Here is a 16,637-nt window from a genome sequence, read left to right on the forward strand (position 1 = left end):
ATGGACTGTGACCTGGAGGTGTAAGCTCAAACCAAGGCTTTCCTCCTCAAGTTGCTCCCTCTTCAGGGTATTTTACATAGCAACAGAAAAGCAAACTAGAGCCTCGGCAAATAAACATGAGTAGCTGTCACTGCCCAGTAGAATTCACATGACACTAGTGAAGCATGCACCTTCTTGTCCAGGGCAGGCCTCAGACCATGTGAGTGATCAGGGCTATGCATGGGGCTCTCTTACCAGAGTGAAGACAGGGTGACATGCTGTGAAGCTTCAGGAAACATTTGGGAGTTCGGGTCCTCAATGCCTCATTGCTGACCATGGTCACCCCATCCGGTTTCTCATTTGCCCACTCAAACCCTAATATCTAGGCACTAGAATGTCATCAAAGCATTTCACAGGTCCACAGAGTCACCATGAGAGATCTCCTTCCAGCCAGCGCCCGTTTCCCTTGTTTGGGCACAGGGTTTGGGAATGAAGCACACCTTCTACTGGCTGTCACCTGAGTGTCTGTTCAGTTGTGCCTGGGAATCTTGGTGAGGAGATGTGTCCAGGTGGTTGTTTGTCCCTGGGAATATATGGCCTCTCTGTTTCTCTCCATCTTCCCTGGCTCTCCTCTGACTTACATCTGCCATAGGCAAGCACTGAGAGGTTGGTTAGAGCGCACACCCAATACAGGAACCTTATAATTATCTCAAGTGGTCATTTGATCTACGTGGGAAAGCATGGCTTTCCCTTGACTCCCAGGCACCAGGAAACAGTAAATGAGGCTGGCCCACCACAAATAGGAATAACTGCCATATGGCATGGGATGTCTGCTGGTCACCAGACATTTTCACACACCATGTCATTAGTCTCTGGGGCAGCACTTGAGGGAGGCCTCACATGCTGTGTCTCCCATGAAGGAATTGGTAAACCCAAGGGATCCTCAAGTGCTAAGAGGCAGTAGATACATCTAGATAAATGTGTCTGGCTTGGGATCATGAGCTCTGCCCACTCAGCTACATGGAAAAGCAATTGGATGTCATCAGGGAACAGGTAGGAAGTAGTAAGTTTGTCTGCACCATTGGAAGTCAAAAGCCTCAGTTCCTAGAGACTTTTCTGGCAGCCACAGAGATGCTTGCAATGTTGCTCTCTATTCAACATTTCTCTTCTTCTGGTAAAATCCAACAGAGTTTTACCGGGCCCTGCAATGTCACAAGGGATGTATGAAGTACCTATCTAATGTGCCATGTGTTTTATTTAGAAGGCTGAGTCTATCTTAGCCACTAAACTGTTGCTGTGATAAAAATGCCCGACAAAAACATCCTAAGGGAGGAAAGGATTGTTTTGGCTTACAGTTCCAGAGAGATACATTCCATTACAACAGGAACGACATGATATGGGTTGGCATGGTGGCAGGATCAGGGGACTGGCTATGCACATTGTATCCATACTCAAGAAGCAGACATGGAAGTAGAGTGAACTATTAAACCTCAAGGCTCCTCCCCCAGTGGCTCACTTCCTTCAGTAAGTCTCCACCTATTAAAGGTTCCACATCCATCCCAAGTAGCATCAACAAATTAGGACCAAGTGTTCAAGTCCATGAGCCCATGGGGGGCGTTTTACATGTGAACCATAACAAAGCCTTACTGCCATTCACAATGCTTAGGTGACTGTCCAAATTTGCTTTCCTCTGGATGAAATAAAATACTATTACCAAAAGCAATTTTTTAGAAAAAAAGATGTATTTGGCTTGGTGATTATAGTCTACCATTGAGGGAAGACAAAAGAAACCATGGGAGATTCCTCCCTCTGTCTTGCTCAGTTACCTTCCTCAGGCAACTGGGGCCCACCTGTCTACGGATGATACCACCCACAGTGGACTGGGACTTCCTACAACAAGTAGCAATTAAGAAAATGCCCTGTAGACATGCACAAAGACCAATCCAACAGAGGCAATGCCTCGGCTGAGGTCCCCTCTTCCCAGGTGTGTCAGGTTGACAGCTGACATGAGGCAGGACACTGATGTCAGTTATGCAGCATCTTACAACCCTCTTTCTTATCCGCATTCCAAAACCTGAGGGCAGAACATGGTGGTTCACACTCGTGTTCCTAGCACAAGAGAGACAGAAACGAGCATCACTGCAAGTTCCAAGCCAGCTGTGCTATGAGGTGAGACATTGTCTCAAGAACAAACCAAGAAACAAAACAGCAACCACAACAGAAAGACTCAAGGTGAGCATGAAACATCAGCCGACCATAGTGTAATGGTTAGCACTCTGGACTCTGAAGCATCAGCTGAGTGCATGGCCTAGAATAGTGGTGGAAAGTTGGCCTTAGTGGGTGTTGTGGCTACCAGTGCTGTCTTTGCTGGCCACCAGCACCTCCCCACGCTGTGTCCGTGCCTTCCATTCCCATCAGCTTGAGGATCCATCGAGCTTGCTTGTCCTCAAGGTCCCTTGGGCTTCCTTCACTCTCTGTATCCCCTAACTGTGCTCTCTATTTCTCTGTAGATAAACCCAGACTGCCTATGATTTTAATGACTCTCCTGACCTCTTAGCTGAGGGTGCAAGGAGAGGCTGAAAGTGTTCTGAAGAAGGGGTACAACATTCATGTGTGACTCCTGAGTCCCTCCCTGTGGTAGCCCACGGGGTTCATTCCAACTGTATTATTCTTACATCGTCAAGCCTGACTTGAACCTGGCCTCTTTCTGATACTTCTAAAATTTAGACAGAGACACACAGATTTTTAAATCATGTGATAATCAATCCATCTTCACCACAGCACACTAAACAAAATTTGGGGTTCTGTATTTTTAGATCCTTACTTTTAAGTCTGACAACTCCCTCTAAATGTTTCTGGGGGAAATTCATATTCATATTTCAAAAAATTCATGGCATGTCAGGAATAGAATAGAAAATAAAGATGAGGTATAATGAGTCAAAAAATAGCTGCCAAGGTGCCTGGGAATCTAAGAAAGTCCACCATTTCTCTTCAATGCATTGTTTCAGAATAGCTGGTTCTAAGTACAGGTCAAAGGTCAGATCTTTAACTCAACCATGTACATAGAAACGAAAACTCTTGGCTAGAATAAAAAAGAAGACCTGTGATTATATTCATGATTTTAGTGAGAGATTCCAAAAGCCAGACACAAACAGAAAACCAACAATAGAAACAAAAAACCTTATCTGAAATTATACTAATAAATAAATATGAAAAAGCCTTAACGTCATCTAGTAACTCCACAAGCAGATTCTGGAGACATTGTCCATTTCAACCTCCTTACTCTACACTGAAGAAAACTGGCCAGCCACAGCTAGTTTCAAAAGACACGGGTGTACTGCATCATTCACGAAGAAAATGACTTTGCAAACACCCAGGACATAGTTGTGTCAGAGACACAGACATGAACCACGGGAAGCTCACAGACCATCAGGAAAGGTGGCTCTAATAGGAGAATAGGGCATTACACTAACAACCTCAAGAACTGTGGGAAGAGCCGGGTGATGGTGGCGCATGCCTTTAATCCCAGCACTCCGAAGGCAGAGGCAGGCGGATCTCTGTGAGTTCAAGACCAGCCTGGTCTACAAGAGCCAGTTCCAGGACAGCCTCCAAAGCCACAGAGAAATGCTGTCTCGAAAAACCAAAAAAAAAAAAAAAAGAAAAAGGAAAAGAAAAGGAACTGCGGAGAGACTTGGTAGTGGTGCCAGCCTGAGTCCCTATCCTTGGAGAATGATCTGAGGTTTCTTGGGTAGACACTACGGAAAGAGGCAGAAAAGACAACAGTGTGTTTGATCCACAAGATGGTTCAGGTTTACATTTGGAATGAAGGCAATTGATAATACATTCTAAGAGGAAAATGTATTAGGTCTATTTCAGCAGGCCTTAAAATTTTCCATTTTACTATATATATTATAAGGTGTTTAATTGCATCCCCCCCAAATACATATAGGAACCCCAGCCCCTAAAATCCTATTTCTCAAAATTGCTACAACATACATGACATAAGTCACTTGAAGGAGGAAGGATTCATTTTGGGGAGAGGTTTCCAGGAAAGCAGTTTATTGTAGCAGAAAGTTTGGCTGCAGGTAGCAAGGTCACATGGCTATTTCTTCTCTACCTTGCTTGAATCAGAAAGCCTGGCCAGAAACAGAGAGGATACAGTCTTCAAGGCTCACCTACAGTGACTCATACCTACTAGTTAGATCCCATGTCCCTAATTTTTAGCAGTGGTCCATAAACAGCATCATAATCTGGGGACCAAGTGTCCACACACATGAGTACATAGAAAATACCTGATATTTAAAGCATAGCATCACCAAATCTTGAAAATAGGGCCATATAGAAGAAAACCAAGCTAAATTGTGTCATTAGGAGGGATACTCATCTAGTGCTGTTGAGAATCTTCTTTTAATTAGATATGTTTATATTTATCTACGGTTTTATGTGTGTGGATATTTTGCACAAGTGTATGTAAGTGCACTGTGTACATGCCTGGTACCCTCAGATATCAGAAGAGGATGTTGGATCCCCTGGTACTAGAGTTACAGACAGTTGTTAGCCACCATGTGAGTGCTAGGAATTGAACATGGGTCATCTGAAAAAATAGTCAACACCCTCAAAGCGGGTATGTTTGAATGCAGAGAATACAATGGAGGACACAAGATTGGGGTGATGTAGGTTCAATCCAAGGAGTTCGAAACTGCCAGAGCTGGGAAGGAATCGTGGAGCAGAGTTCCCCACTAGATACTTCAGAGGGAGCTCAGCGCTGCCCGACCTTGATGCCGATCTCCATCCTCTACACCTGTGAGAATACTCGTGTTTCCATTTGTTGTAGACCCCAGCAAACAAGATGCTAACCTTCTGTGAAGGCCTTTGTTGGATTGGCATTGGCATTGTCTACCAGGCAGTACTGGCCTCCTCCTCCTCAAAAGGAAAGAGCTGGGGTCTGGGAAGATGGCTCAGTTGGTAAAGGGAAAACATGGGGACCTGAATCTGCTCCTCAAAACCCATGCAAAAATCTAGATATGGTGGCATAAACTTGTCATCATAAATCTAGGGCTATGGAGACAGGTGGATACCTAGAGTTCACCGTCCAGATAGTTTCCTCTAATTGCTGAGTCTCAGGCTAATGATAGATTCTGACTCAAAATAACATGGACAGTGCCTGAGCAGCAGCTTAAACACATGTGCCTGCATGCATGTACACTCACAAACACATGTTAATCATGTACACACTCATGCATCCCTATGCACATGCACACAGAGAGAGAGAGAGAGACAGAGAGAGAGAGAGAGAGAGAGAGAGAGAGAGAGAGAGAGAGAGAGAGAGAGAGAGAGAGAGAGAGACAGGCTGGCTGGCTGGCTGGCTGGAGGAGGAAGGTTTAGTGTTATGAGTCTGGCTCTTGACATTAGAAAACCATTCTAAATTTCTGCTCTGACTCTACAGAAACACTTGACAGATGACTCCGTTTCCTCACCCACAATGTTGGGAGACTCCGACCTCTGAAGGGCCATCTCCCAGAGCAGCTCATAGACGCCAAGCACCTCACATGATGTCTGACATGGTCAGTAGTCAGTCTCTTTCTTGGGCCTCTCTCCCTTTAGTCCTGTCTTGAACCTATTCTCCACTTGAGAACTTGCCCTTATCAAAGGGACTCTTCAAAAAGCATGTGTTACATGCATCGAATCACCAACACTTTCCTAAAAGAGAGCTCTCTTTTACTTGGGTATCTCCTTGCAAAACCCAATCTCAGCCCATGGAGAAATGAAGCTGTGGCCAGTGAACAAACTTGTTGCCCCTAAACCTCTTCCTTATAACTCTTCCCAGCATTTCTATAATATAACCCAAAGTGATTACAAAACAACAGGCAAGCATGTAAAGGGAAATGTGGGGGTTGGGGATAGACGTTAGGCTGGGGGTTAAATTTAATCCCACTGTGTGGCTTTAGTTCCATTGTGAGTCCTTAAACCTGGGACAAGGTCTTTGTACGTCAATGTCTTCACATAGGAAACAAGGTCTCTGCTTTCTTGGTCCCCTGAGAGTTTAATGTGGTGAAATCATGGGGCCTATTGGCATTTGGTAAACCTTCAGCGTCAGATGTCCTCTATCTTCTGTCCCCTCCTAGTGCCCAATGTCCATGAGATGGAAATGAGAGAAGCCTGTGAAATGAAATATCTCCACAGCCCCCGGGAGTCTCTTGTTGCTAGGCTGCAAATATTTACCACTGAAAGTCTTACCCTTTCCATATATTAAAGAATGCACACTGCTCAACAACCTTATTTTCAGCATTTGAAGCTAAATCTCATACAAGAGTGCTTGGGATCTTCCCTTCATCTTAGATGTGGTTGGTGTGCCAGAGCTGGGGAGGGCTGCAGTGGCAAGAGAAGCGTCTGGAATCCAAGGGTGGCCCACAGGCTGAGAGGACCGAGAGAAGATGCAGCCAGAGATGGACTGCCACTCTGGAAGGCAAAATAAAAGGCTAGTTTTCACATTGCTGTTGTTCAGAAGGGCATAACAAGGTTTTGTTTTGTTTTGTTTTTTCAAATCAGCAAAACTTCAAGACTAATTACTGCTAAGTGACTCCGTTGGGGAAGTAGAAGCCCATGCATTAGCTACATTTCTGCTTCTGTGATAAAACACCATGACCAAGGCATTTGCAGAGGGTTAGAGCCCATCCTGGCAGCCAGTGGCCAGAATGGAGGCAGGAAGGGGGAGATGAGAACTCACACCTTGAATGGAAAGTGTGAAGCAGCAGCGTGAACGCAAGTGATGGGTGGATTTTACTCTCGAAGCCTGCCCCCGGTGACATACTTTATATAACGAGGCCACACCTCCTGAGCCTCCCCAAACAGTGCCACCAACTGGGGATCATACATTCAAATACCCAAGATTATGAGAGACATTTCTACTTCAAATCACTGTAGCTCATCACGTGAACTTCACAGTTCCTGAGTGACTTAGGCCTGTGGATAGATGTGTGTGTGTGTGTGTGTGTGTGTGTGTGTGTGTGTGTGTGTGTACACGTGTGCTATGACAGTAACCTTGCATTTCACATCGCATGATGATTTTTCCCACCCTAATGATGCCTTCACTGGCACTATCCTCATCACAAAGAGGAAAACATAATTTGCCATGCCTTAATAGTGTGGTATCAAACAATAAGGATGATATACTTAAAAACACCATTAGGAATCTAGGTAATGATTCTATTAGTCAGGATTGTAGAAGAACAGAGGTGATAGAATATATATATATATATATACATATATATATACATATACTTGTATAAACACACACACATATATATGTATGTATACACATATATATATACATATATATATATATATATATGGAATTTATCAGAGTGACTTACAGGCTATGTATGGTTCAATTACTCACACGGTTGGTGTCTATCAATGGAAGGTTCCAAGAATCTAGTAGTTGTTCAGTCCATAAGGCCAGATGTCTCAACTGGTCTTCAGTGTATGCCAGATTCCCAACTCTAATGCCAATGAAGGAATGGACTTGCAGAGAGAGTGAAGCCAATCAGGCAAAGACCAAGAACTTCTTTATTCCATGTCTGTTATATAGGCTGCCACAAGAAGGTGTGGCCCTGGTTTAAGGTGGATCTTTACACCTCAAAAATCCAGATTTAAGGTGGTTTTCCCACTTCAAATTATGTATCTAGTCACTTGTGTTTTAGTTAACTCCAGATGCAGTCAAGATAATAATGAAGAATAACCATCACATTAGGAAATGATTAATTTTTTAGATGTTTTAATTTAAATTAGAAACAAGGTTGCTTCACGTCAATCCCAACTCCCTCTCCCTTCTCTCCTCCTACGCCCTCTCATCAGCCCCCATGCCCCCTACCCAATCCCCACTCCATTCCCCAGGGGGGGTAATGCCCTCCATGGGGGACCTCCAGAGTCTGTCATTTCATTCAGGGCATGTCCTAGGCCCTCCCCCAAGAGTCCAGGCTGAGAGAGCATCCCCCATTGTGGGATAATTTGTATGGTAGGGATAAATACTGATCTACTACCCAAGGCCCCATAGATTGCCTAGGCCTCCTCACTGACACCCTGATTCAGGGGGTCTGGATCAGTCCCATGCTGTGCTCCCAGGCATCAGTCTGGATCCAAGAGCTCCCCCTTGTTCAGGTCAGCTGTTTCTGTGGGGTAATACTGTTCTTATGTTATTAGACATAATGCATTTCATACCTACTATACATAGATTTTTTTCATAAACTACCTCATTAAAATAATCCAATGGAAAGTAATAAAGTTTTCTTGTTTGGTGTATATGGGTTCATACAGCATGTAGATGTGAGGGAATTATGGGTCTGGTATCAGGCCCTGTAGTACTATAAGTTTGAGTTCCAGGTGCAAGGAGTAGGGTTACAGGATACAGAAAACTGTTGTGGGCTGCCCAATGTACATCCTCATCCTGTGGACTTGTGTCCAGGAAGCTGGTTAAATGTCATGGTGTTGGTGAAGACAGTCCTGTGAAGTCGAACCCTTGGCTTTCAAGATCATAAAGAGAAAAGACCTTATGATAGGATGGGCAAGGAACAGATACTAACGAACACTGTGCTCATAGAAAGGCCCAGAATCTTACACCAGCTCACACACTGAAGGTATTAATGTGCTATCATCTTTTTTTTTTTTTTTTTTTTTTTTTTGGTTTTTCGAGACAGGGTTTCTCTGTGGCTTTGGAGGCTGTCCTGGAACTCACTTGGTAGTCCAGGCTGGTATGTGCTATCATCTTAATTCAAGAGTCTGACTCACTCCCCTCAAAGATCCATTGCTTGGGATATCAGGGGCTTCAGGAGATGCTGTCTGGAGACAAGGAGTCATCTTGCAGACTGCAGGTGTGAGCAGAGCGTGAGGTGGGGTACTGTCTTAGTTAGGGTTCTAGAGCTGTGAAGAGACACCATAATGGCAGCAACTCTCATAAGGAAAACATTTAATCGAGGGAGCTAGCTTATGGTTTCAGAGTTCCAATCCATTATTCTTACGGCAGGGAGCATAGCAACATGCAGGCAGATGCAGTAAAGGAGGAATAGCTGAGAGTCCTACATCTTGCAGACAACAGAAAGTTGCCTGAAAGTCATACTGAGGGTAGACTGAGCAAAGAGACCTCAAAGTCCACCCTCACAGTGACAGACTTGCTCCAGTAAAGCTATATGCCCTCCAACAAAGCCATACCTCCTAATAATGCCACTCCCTATGAGATAATGGGGGGCAGTAACATTCAAACTACCACAAGTGTCTATGAGGAGTTTCAGAGGAAAGTGGGAACTTGGGAGAGACCCATTGATGGGAGATGGCAAGCATGGAAGCCCACATCATGGTTCTCAGGATGCAGCTCTTAAGCAAGGGCAGAGGGAAGAGAGCAGAGATGCATGAGAATCCATCTCAGTGAGTACAAGGATATGGTCTAGGACATAGAGAATTTGCCTGTGACTGTACTGGGATTTAGGAACAGACAAAACATGGAGTCGCTGTGGGAGAAAGGAAGGTCAGGGCCACTCTGGTTCTTCAGTACTAGAGATGAAAGTGCTGCTACCAGAAGCTCATAGAAGAATGATGTCATTCTTACTCCCACTCGAGCCAAAAAAAAAAAAAGATGTATCTCTGTAATGAGCATTCTTCTCACGAGCCTGGTCCCAGAGCAGCATCAACCCCAAATAATACACAGAGGCTCTATTACTTACAATATTGTTGGTCAATGTCTAGGGCTTCTCATTGGCTAGTTCTGTCTTAAGTATTAACCCATAACTACTAATATATATACATATATATGTATATATATATATATTTCTATAAGGTCTTATCTTACTGAGGATGCCAGCCTCAGGAGTCTTCTCTTTCCAGGATCACATGGCAACTCTCTACTCTTGACTACATTTCCCAGACTCCTCCTCACCTTCTAGTCCCATCTATCATGCTTCCCTATTGGCCAACAGTGCTTTACTTATCAACCAATAAGACAAACATATACACAGAAGGAAATCCCCCATCATATTTCTTAGTTAAGAAGGTGTTAAAAACCATTGCCATAAAAAATCAGGGTGTGAAGATCACATGCAGCCATGATCAAGGGTTTATAAACAATTTCCTTGATCAGACAAGAGTCCAGTTTTGAGAAAGTCATGGTGAACGAACACTACTTAATACAGAATCTAAGTAGTCAGCAAGCAGAGGGATTTCCCCACCAAAACTGTAAATAACAACCTCAGGGACCAGAGCCAGGGAGGATGTCCATGTCAATGCATGCCCACTGAGACCTACAGCCCCTATGATCAATAATCCCTGAATTCCATGAGAAATATGTGGTTTCAGAGGCTCCAAAATGACAGTTACCACTTTACCGCCCACCAGCTAACCCTAGAGTCTGTTATCTTTCTCATCTACTCTACCACATGACCTTTCAAAGTGTTTACAGATGATAAATATGCAGTAAGTCAATTCACAGGCTTGACAAGGTTTATGTACTGTCCCAAGGAGACCTGAAAGGTAGGATGTGCCCTCCTCACACTGTGCTGCCCTGTTTGTGATGTCGTCGTTCCTCTTGTGGGAGGATCCCTGCCTCTATATCCACGACTTCCCACAGGTGTAGCAGGAATGAATAAGTAATTAACTGAAGAACAATAAATGGATGCTTGAGCAATGGGATAAAGGAATCTTGGGACACTCCGAGAAGTCTTCATTCATGGGTCAAAACAAGAGCAGGCCCTGATGGCCATGAGGTGTTCCCTGGTGAGAGTAGTGGAGGCAGTGTCGGAACCACAGGGGAAATTGGGGTCATCATGGGCAGCCATGTGTTTATTTGAGTTAAGCCTGGAGATCCACCCAGAACTAAGCCAGAATGACCTTCCATGCCCAAGACTGAGAATCCCTCCACCCAAGATGCTAGAGTGCTGTCAAGATTTGAGAACTGGGTGATCGTAACAATAACATCCAATTTCTAGAAGGACCACTTCAGCACTAGGAGAGCAGGGTGAAAATGGCTAAGTCCTGACCAAGAGAGTGGTGACCAAGGGTGGTGGCCAGAGAAAGGAGGGCTTGAAGAAGGTGTGTCTTAGGGTGGTGAGAACTGGCAATTGGCAAAGTGAGGGAAACAAGGGTTTAATCTCCAAGTGGGGGTAGATGATGTCTTCATTATTGAGATGGGAAGTGTAGAAGTGAAGAGCTGAGCAGGGAGGCAGCTGGGATTGTCAAGTTCAAATCCTCTGGGTGGGAACCAGGTGGGAACATCCTGTTCTGAGGCTTTAAGGGTTAAGTTGGATAATCAGTGCTCAAACAGAACAGAGAGGGCTCCTGCAGGCTTCCAAGGAGGACACCACAGGATCTGATTGTCTTTTAACGTTGCTTGAAGCGTGAGGTGTTGGTACCCATCCTGGAGCAGTCCACACAAAAATCGATCACTCGCATGCTAAAGTTCACAGTGTGCATTTGCACCTTTCTCCTCATGGAAACCCATTACTCCCACGACTGTCACTGCCTATGGCACAGCCAGGCAAGACTACAAACATCTAACCTCATCTGAGAACCAGTAATGGGGAGAATGTTCAGGATGGAGCACTCTGAGCAGGACATGCCAGACCTAACCCGGGGGTGATGGATTCAAGTTCAGTCTTTTTTTATTATTATTATAAAATTTTATTTAAATTAGAAACAATCTTATTTTACATATCAATCCCAGTTCCCCCTTCCACCCATGCCTCCCACCAACTCCCTATGCTACCTCTGCTCTACTCCCCAAGGAGGGTGAGGCCTTGCATAAGGGAATCTTCAAAGTCTGTCACATCATTTGGGACAGAGTCTATGCCCACCGCCGTGTATCTAGGCTGAGAGAGTATCCTTCCATAGGGAATGGGCTTCCATTCATGCACTAGGGATAAATACCAGTTCCACTGTCAGAGGCCCCATAGACTGCCCAGGCCTCCTAGTTGACACCCACGTTCAGGAAGCCTGGTTCAGTCTTAACTCCCTCTCTCATCCTAGTGCTGTGGCCACTGAATTCACCATATTCTGGGCTACAAAAACACCAATGAGGGTTGCCGCTGAAATTCCTGACTGCAGATGGCGTGGTTCTCATGGCTGGATGGAGATAGTCCAGGAGAGACATTCAAGTCCACAGGGCAGGCGAGTGAAGACTAAGCAAAAATGTATTTGAACAACAAAGGAAACTCAAAGCTTCCTTGAATATAGAGGTAGAGGAATGCCATGGTCACCTCGTGGGCAAGGGTGTGTGCCTCCGAATGCCAGCATCTTCACCTCTGTGGCATGACACTATTTCGTCTCTTAAGTCTTGCTGAGACTCTTCTGTGGAGTCATTCAGAAGTCCCCAGTGATACTGAGGGAAATGCTATGATAATGCCCAGCACTTGCAAGTTCCCAGTGAATCTGCCTGGGCAGATTGGTATCATCCCTGGACTCAGGTTCTCTGTGTAGGATTACTTACTCCTGGGAGTTGTTCCTTAGCCGTGGTCTTAAAGGCACAGACCTCTGCACCAGATGCCCGACAGCTAGTTAAACGTTTAAGAAAAGAAAGAGCTAGTCCAGGCAGCAAATCAAAGCACGCCATCTAACAAGAGAAACAACAGAACAAAGGATACAGGAAACATTTGAAAGATCTGGAATCATAACATAAAATAATAGTGTGTCTGGGCATATAAATAATAACATGTGCTAGAGGGAGGAACCGTTCCCTTCTGATAGGTTTCTAAAACCAGATGAAGAGAGCCGAGGATAACTGCAACTCCCAGCTCTTGAAATTGGAATTCGCCAAAAACAGGGCAGATGAGAGCAGTCGCCAGATGATGATGCCTGGCGGGAAGGCGCCTGCACACCATGAAACTGCTGCTGCCACTTGTCAAGGGGTTTGGTGGCTGAAATGCAGAGAAGGAGAGTGGGATTCTACAGCACCAGTGTTGTATGGACAGCAGGTTCGAGAAGCTAGTCAAGGCTACCCTAAATCATATGTGCTTGGGAGCATGATCAAAGTGAGAGGCTGGAGGCAGGAAACTCGTCAGGGCCGAGGAGATGAGTTAGAAAGGCGACACAGCTTAGGAAGGTGCAAGTGTAACCTGCTGGAGAAAAAATGGTCAGAAACAACTGGAGAATGTGAGATGGGACCCCATCAAGAGACTCACTCCATGGAGGGACAAGAGGGGTACAGCGTGATCAACAGGTGGCCAGCGTGGATGGTACAAATTGGGAAGGTCAAAGTAATGTAAATTGTTGCTACCAGTACTAAGTATAAGCTTTTCTTGTCAGACTTATCTCAGATAAAGACAAGTGTAGTAGTCTGGGCTACAGAAAGTTCCTGAAACTTGAGGGCTGACTTGTATTCACCTCAGTGCTGTTGAACTCACTCCCGGAACACTTGAGGCCATGATGTCATCATCTGTAGACATCATACAATGCAAAGGATGTGGGGCAACAGAAAGTGTTGCCTCAAGGGCATGAGGAGCTGAGTTCAATACACAAAATCCGTGTTAAGATGTAGTGGGGGCCATAGCAGTGTGTCCTTGACATCCCAGTGCTGAGCTTGCAGGCTGGTAATTCCAGGCTAAATGATAAGTTCATGTCATGGGTTTGTTTGATGGCCAAAGATAAGGAAAAATCTGAAAGCTGTCAAAGACTTTGCAAATATCAAACAGTGATATTGTGTGTTCAAACAGACCAAATTGATCAGAAAATTCTGTAGATCAATTGGGTTACCATAGTACAGATATTTTTAATGAAGTACTGACATAGATTGAGATATACATATGCAAAATATATGCATAGATGTTATAGATATTATTTCTCTGATAATTTCATACAATGTATTTTAAATATATTCACACCCTTCTCCCAACATTTACCAGACCATATTCATCTTACTTGGTCTTGATTATTTTTCTGTACACTTCAAGTCCGATTTTTATTGACCATACACTCTTGGTATGTGGGCATCCAGTGGGTGTGTGGGCATCCAGTGGAGGATGGGCAGCCTTCCAGGAAACACACCATTAAAGAAAACGAATGCTCCTTCTCCCAGTAGATATCAATTTCTGATACCTCTTCAGCAAGGGGTAGGACTTCCTGCCCAACTTCCTGTATGCTGGCATTTTGTTTGGCTTGCACTCACACAGTCTCCATGCTTATTGCCACAGCTCCTGTGAGGTCACATGTGCAGCTACCCTGCTATGTCCATAAAACACTGTTTCCTTGTAGTTATCCATTGCCTCTGGCTCTTACAGTCTTTCCTCCTCTCTTCATCAATGACCTGTGGTGTGTTACATGAGGACTCAGAAAGCTGACCTATGTTCACTTATGACATAGATATGTAACATCTATTCTTTAAAGGGCCTGGAAGGATACAAACATTCAAAATATTAGCATCTTTCCAGCGTGGTGTGATGACACATGGTATGTGACACCCCACAACATTTTGTACCTCAGCTTACCTTTCTAGAACTTGAGATCCTTGAGAGTAGAACCACCTCCTCTGTCATTTATCTTCCAACACAGAAACTCTGGCACATGAAGTTGTCCCTGGTTGTCCTACATGGCTAATATTTATTGAGGGAGTGATTATGTTAATTATCTTACCTACCTTTATTCTCACAGAAATGTGTGAATTGGGAAATAGCATGAGTCTTATGGATGATGAGGCAAGTACATGGAAATGCCAAGCCATGCAGCAAGAGCTGAAGGAGAATTCAGAGTCCAGTCTTTGGGATACTGCAGTCTGGACTTCTAAGTATTGCAAATATGGCATGGAAGAATCTAGAACGCTAACTGGGCGAATGGACTCCTTGGGCACCAAGGCTTCTCTCCTCTCTCCTTTTTTTTCTAGAAAGCAAACACCTGCAACCAGACAGCAGTCACCATGCAGTCTCTTCCCTCTTGCTTGCTCCAGTGGGAGAATCTGGGTTCCATATGCTTCCCTGGGAACTGCCCACCAGATGTTGAGTTTGGTGAAATCAAATTGTTACAGAAAGGTTTATGAACAGGGTAGCAAGAATCACACCACACACCATAGGGTTTAGCTGCTCAGAGCCCTTCCAGTGTCAGACCTCTGCAACCCTACTGACCTCAAGATGGTACTCTCTCTTCGCCCACCCTGAGCACCAGCCCCGCCCCCACCCTGGCCCCAGAATTGTGCCAGTTGCTTTTAGTTATTTTCTCCTTCTGGCCATTCAACTAAACTTTCAGGCAGAGGAGCTGAAAACATGTTTTTAACCAGTTCATGGACCATTCTAAAATCCATGTCCAATCTCTCCCTTCTCGGGCATCCCTGCAGACCCTATCCTGGCTCTAAGCAAGCAGCCTTGACATCCTTCACTTATCATCTGTTTCAGATTAAGAGTTTTGGCTACTGCTATTTCTGGCTGGGAAATGTTAGCACCTCTGAAATGGCACCTCGTTAAACTTTTAATATCCTGCATGACCAAACTTTGGAGCTGGTGTCTAGCTCTGAGAGGCACACATGTATTTACATTTACACACATATACAAGTATACATATACACGGTCTTACTACCTTGGAAGTGGTGAAGGAATCAATGTGACTTATTTTTCCCTTGCTTCTTTCTGTTTATATTTGGCCCTGTTCTATTATACCACATGGTTTACTATATGGTTGGGTTTACATTAGGCCACCATGAGTCTTAGAAGTCAGGATAAGCATAGAGGGACACTTCCCCATTCTTGCTTTTGCTCACTGTGCAGAAATCTTAGAGGCAAGCCTGGATGGATGGATGGACAGATGGACAAGCCTCTGCATTGCTCAGTACTCTGCTCTTTGACTTTCATCTTTCCATTAGATCTTGATGACATAGAATATATCTGATGATATAAAATATATCTGATGATATAGCACAATCTAACAATTCTAATCAGAATCTCCAGAGACCAAGTCTTCGATGACCAACATTGTAACTGGCTAGCATCTGGAGTCACTGAAGAGACAAGCCTCTGGGTGTATCTGTGAATGACTCCTAGACAGAATTCATTGAAGATGGAAGACCCTTTTTGAATGTGGGCAGCGCCATCCTATGGGCAGGGATCCCAGTCTCAATAAAAAAGGAGAAAGTGAGATGGACACCAGGTTTTGTCTCTCTCAGCTTCCTGATATCCTCATGTTCCCAGAGTGGTGACTTCCTCTCTGACAGACAGCACCCTAAAACTGTGAGCCAAGCTACACCTCTCCTTCCTTAAGTCAATTATTTTGTCACAGGAAAGAGAAGAGTTACTAGTGAGAACTGAGGCTGGCCAAGATGCTGCCCCCCCCATGTTTCTTAAGCACCCTTTTATATTGTCCCAGGTTGCCAAACCTATGCTACCCCCGAGTCTCTTCTGTAGTCCGCCATTTGACAGTGAACCTTCTCCACTCTGATGAATGACAGTTGGGAACTAGGTTTAGTTTATTAATAGTGCCCTGGGTTACAAGAGGCAGAGAGCTTCTACACAGGGGTCTTTGTAATTTAATTCTGGATTCCTACTGGCCCCACTCTATTATCTGTTTTGGGGGGGTCTCTGTCTCTTGCTGACTGACTATCTTCCATAAATAGCCAGTCCCTGGATCACGCACAGGACTCCCTTCTTCAGCATCTCCCTGTCAATCAAGCCCTACTCAAGGCTCCAGTCCCAGCCATAGCC

This window comes from Mesocricetus auratus, unplaced genomic scaffold (assembly GCF_017639785.1).
Source record: "Mesocricetus auratus isolate SY011 unplaced genomic scaffold, BCM_Maur_2.0 Super-Scaffold_15014, whole genome shotgun sequence".
Taxonomy (NCBI): domain Eukaryota; kingdom Metazoa; phylum Chordata; class Mammalia; order Rodentia; family Cricetidae; genus Mesocricetus; species Mesocricetus auratus.